Here is a 5,593-nt window from a genome sequence, read left to right on the forward strand (position 1 = left end):
CATTTATTTGTTAGAAAATTATATATTACGGAGCAATGGAACACATAAAATATTGCAGAAATATAAACACTGAAAACACATAAAACAAGAGAGACACAGATATACGTGGTTCACCCAGTTTGGGCTACGTCCACCCCGAACAGCCAGTCCTTCCTTTCTATTATCCAGCAAAATGAAGAAACACAACCTACAGCAAATCCGCTGTAATATCCTCTGTTTTCTCTCACAGCCTCACCTCTCTGTTTCTCGCTCACAGAATACACATCTATCACACAACCTCAAATACAATGCCCTCATGCAAAGATAGGGGTTGCCTTCTAGGGCAAAAAACCCTAAACTAAACATAAGTTCTACCATCAGATCATCCGCCTAATGAACGGCCCAGATTGACTAGAAATTACTATACTTTTACAAGGCAATTTTACATTTATTCCCCCCCGCACCCCCCCGCGTGGAGGGGTGTACAAAACTTCCTGGGGTATACATCCGGCTGAAACAAAGACCTCTGAACAATCATGCTCCACACACAACACTATTCACATGCTAGAATTCATACATTGGTCGTATTAGAATAGAGCTCAAGACCATGGGTTCCATATGATAAAACCCAAGTTGCGTGGAGTTGTGAATTATTCATGATTGTACACATAATTATACGAATGGTTGCAACTATACCATGAGTCCATATATATGATTCTTTCTATTCAGATGGTTGTGTACATACCATGGATTCATGCACATGATCCCTTCTATTTGGATAGTTGTGCCCATATCATGGATTCATGTATTATTAAATGCTCATTCATGTATCAGAGATGTCAGATATGTGTATGTGTATGTTTGATTTGCAGGTCTCTTGACGGTGTTTTTTTGGTCCTTGCCTTGACTTGTAAAGCATTTCACCCATCACTCCTTGTTTTACCTTCATGCTTTAGGGGGCACCTGTTACACAGTATTTTGTCACACCTCCTATTCACTTCCTATTCCACATCCCAAAGTGCCAAATATTGACAATTGTGAAGTGTACTCATCATGAAACACATATTGAAACATCCCCGAAGAATGGAAGAAAAACTGCCATGAGTCAATTTTAGAGAAGGTTGACTGAAACCCTAAAGCTCAGGACCAACACTCTTTTCTCCACTTCTTCCTCGTGCTAATTTCAGGTTGCATTTCTTTTACCTAGCACTACCAGTGCAAGTTTTGATATGGAAACCCGCACTGAACCTATTCTGGCAAGATTTCTTAAAATGGAGGAGAAAATTTGTACGCTGGAAACTTTGAGAAACAATGAGATGGATGTTGTTGGGTAGAGATATGGTTGAGCTCTCTAATTTAGAGCTCTTGATCCTAACTTTAAGGGCCTTCCCGTTGATATGTGGACCTTCCTCCCTCTTTTATGGGTCCTTAACTCCCTCTCCCTTCCTATAAATCAAATCCCCTCCATGCCCAAATGGTTGGTCATTGACTGCCTTCATTCCTATGCTGAGATTATTCCTAAATGTTCCCCATCTAACTTGGATAAGGAGTGCCTGAAGATTCTTGGCTTGGACTTGGATATCCACCAAAAGGAGGTCTCCAACATCAAGGTAGTGGTTGTATGCTTCCTTTTTTTATTCATATATATAGATATATATATATATATATATATATATATATATATATATATATATATATATATATATATATATATATGTATGTATTTATGTATGTATGTATGTATGTATGTATGTATGTATGTATGTATGTATGTATGTATGTATGTATGTATTTGTTAATTTTATTTTATATTATATTATTTTTATCTATTTTAACATGAGTGCATCAAATGTTATGGGAATTACAAGATTTAGCTCAAATGCATATTTGTTTCACATTCAAATAAATAGCACATAAACATTTACAATTTATTACACTCCTATTGTTATAAATTTAGATATTGCATTAATCATGGTAATATTTAAAGCATGTGTGCGATATCCCTCTCATGTTATTTTAATTGATATTGTTTGAGACCAAATATTAAGGAATTTCATTTTCCTTTTAATATTTTTCTACATGTGTTTCCAAAATCGGATGTCACTCCTATACGAACGAGCATCTATAGCACCAACAGAGTCATCCACTACCTCAAAATAAAGAAATTTTATCATTTTTTTGTTTGCACTTTAGCATATTTAGCAGAGGTCTAGTTTTTTATTTTTTAGAAATCATGAGATGATTACACATTAGGATTGACCTAATAGCACTAACATTTCTCTTTTTCCAGTGAGCTTCTATAGCCTCGACAGAGTTAACAACATTCCCCATTTGAAATAACCTCATTTAAGAATCATGGGATGATTACGCACTAGGATAGTCCAATACTACCAACATTGATCAACTACCAGCGAGCATCTATAGCCTCAATGGAGTTATTGGCATCACCCATGTTAAGAAAGTATAAGTTTCTATTATTTTGGAATAATATTGGTGCTTATGGAAGGTCACATGCATGGATTAATTTATGAATGACTGGTTTATCAAATAGTCACAAATTATTTTAGATATAAGATTTTTTGGATATCAAAACAATATAAATATATAGTACTTATGAAAATATCTCATAATAGTTAAAATAGGAAATGAAATGTTACATAGATATAGCCATAAGCTATCAATCACGAACTATGAATGTTAAAAAGTTGAGTTAGTCTTGCAATTCGTCTTTGACCTTTTTCTTTTCTTTTCTTTTTATTACATTATTTTTTTTAGTTTTTTACATATTAAATTGTTATTATTACTTATTTATTTATTTTTTTATTATTATTATTTTAAACCTAAATAATCAGTAGATTATGTAATGTTTCAAAAATTGACCATTAACTAGCAAGCCAATAATTTCGTTTTCAAAATTTCTAAGAGAAAATGAATTTTCTCCCTCTATTTTATCAATAATAAAAGGAACCAACCATAAATTATCGAACTTCTCGTGTTTTTCAGGTTCTTCATTCCTTTTATCCCATTTTAATACCAATCCTCGGGTTGAAAAATTCAATCTCAAGACCTTTTGTCAAACATTTTTTTCATTTTATCCTAGTGTCTATTTAGTTTGTCTTAGACCTCATTTCTAGTTTGTTGAACTTGTATGATTTGATTAACTTGTCATCGTAAGTTGTTAGGTTCTTTGTTAATATCTTGTAATAATTTCATGACCTTGGAACCCAATTTTACATGTATTACAACATCAATACCTTATACCAAGTGAAACAATTATGTTCCTATATATCTTATAGTGCTAACTTGGTCTTCTTAGAAAATGTATTTAGATGTTACATGCAAGTTCTTTTTCTTAGAATCAATATTCTTTTTAAGAATATTAATTATATTTTTCTTAGTAGATTCATCCAACCCATTCCCTTGACAGTAGTAGGCAGTTGAATGTCCTAAAATGACATTGTAACTATCGTAGAAGTTTTCAAAAGTTGCTGAGAAAAAGGCCTTAGAATTGTATGTGATTATATTTCTTGGACAACCGAAAGGGAGAATATATTTTCTTCAAGAAAATTCATAATGATTTTATCTTTTATTTTCCTTACGGTTATAGCTTCAACCCATTTAGTAAAATAGTTTGTAGTTGTTAAATCCAATGATGTTGACCATTAGAGTGGGATGTATTTCTCCAATAAATTCAAGTTCCCATTGTTGAAAAGGTGCTTCAAACTAATAGGCTTCAAAGGGAGTGTGGCTAATTTTTGTTTCTCTAAAAAAAAATTGGTATTCCTGACATGCCCGTACCCTTTTATTCACATCAAAAAACAGAGTGAGATAATAAAAACCACTCCTCAAAATTTTGTGGGCAGTGGCCTTCCACACATAGTTCCCGCCACACACTCCACTATGATGTAACTTGGTTAATAATACAATTAACATCATCATGTAAAACACAATTTGGAATAACTTCTATTGGATCTTTCCAATATAACTTACTTCCTATGATATAATATTTTACAAATTTTAATTTTAACGAACGTGATTGGGCTTTTCTAAAATGACCTAGACATTTCAAAGTCCAAAGGTAGGTGATGATATCTACATACCAATCAGATGAACGAAATCTATCATCGATAGGTGCAAAATATTTGTAAGGTAACAACAATCTTGGTTTTTTATCCTGTTCTACGCATCCAGTTTGTGCAATCAGATTCAAGTGAGTTATTTGGTTGATACCCATGCTTCAAAGTTGGTTTATGTCAAAAGCTTGGCTAAAACTTACCAATTTATGATTTTTATTGGTTTCAATTCTAGGTCATACTCTTGTATTTTCGCAACCATTTCCCTCTTCTGCCTCCAACATCATGTTGAATCAATATTTCTTTTACAGTGGGATTAGGAAAGTAAACTATGGTTTTAAACTACAAAACATAATCTCTAAATTCCTTTAGAGATTTCACTAAAGCATATACTTGATTTCAATTATATTATACTTAATTTTGGTTTCTTGCAAGGCTTTACTAAAGAAATCTATAGGTTGTTCAAATCCTCCTTGATTTTTTTGAAAGAGAACAACTGCTCTAGTGTATTTTGATATTTTTTATAAGTAGAGCTTCGGCGTAAATCACATAAAGAGAGACATTTGTCGACGCGTTTCGAACCAACTAGAGTGGTTCATCGTCAGGACAAGTTGAAGAAGCAGATCCAGCTTAGCATGATAAATAGTCTGAGCAGAGTCTCCAACGGCTAAATTGACTAACGGCTAATTTTGACCTTAGGACCCAGGTCAAATTCTTATTTATTAATTTAAGATTATTATTATAATTATTAATGTTTTTCTTATGGAAATAAGTTAAATTAGGTAAATGGGCCTGGAGTATGCCCTAAAACTGCTTCTGCTTGGCTAAGAGCTCGTCTTCCTCGGACGTAAGGAAACAGGTTAACGGCCCAAGACCCAGAGGCATCTGGCAGGAGTGAAAGCCTGCTCCCTTACGGACCACCAGCGGGTTATTTCAGGTGGCGTGGTTTTCCTTGATAACAGTGATGTGTCAACTGACATTTGCGGATAGCAGCCAGAGATGGCTGTCCTCACTGTTGGTTTGACAAACTGAGTTTGATAGGTTTTTCCACCTTTTGAAAAAAAAAAAAAAAAGTTAAATTAGGTAAAATGGTTGGTTTTAAAAGGGAATTTATTTATTAATTTAAATATATATATATATATATATATATATATATATATATATATATATATATATATATATATATATTAGGTTATTAAGGTAAAAGTTAGAATTAATGGTTGGATTAAAGAGATAATTTATTCATTTATTTAAATTATTTAATAATTATTATTAAAATTATATATATATATATATATATATATATAAATTAATCATAAGTTGAGAAAGTAATTAAATAATTTATTTATTAATAATCAAATATATATATATATATAATTTAAAAAAGTAATTTAATAATATATTTATTAAAAAAAAAAATTATAGAAAAATTATAAAATAATAATAATAATAATTAATTAATTAATTAACTAATAAATAAAAATAAATAATGTAAGGTTAGTTTAAAAAGGTAAAATAAAAATAAAATAAAATAAGTAAAT

Source organism: Pinus tabuliformis, chromosome 7 (genome assembly GCF_031772625.1).
Source record: "Pinus tabuliformis cultivar Carrire ecotype Pingquan chromosome 7, CPIR1, whole genome shotgun sequence".
Taxonomy (NCBI): Eukaryota; Viridiplantae; Streptophyta; class Pinopsida; order Pinales; family Pinaceae; genus Pinus; species Pinus tabuliformis.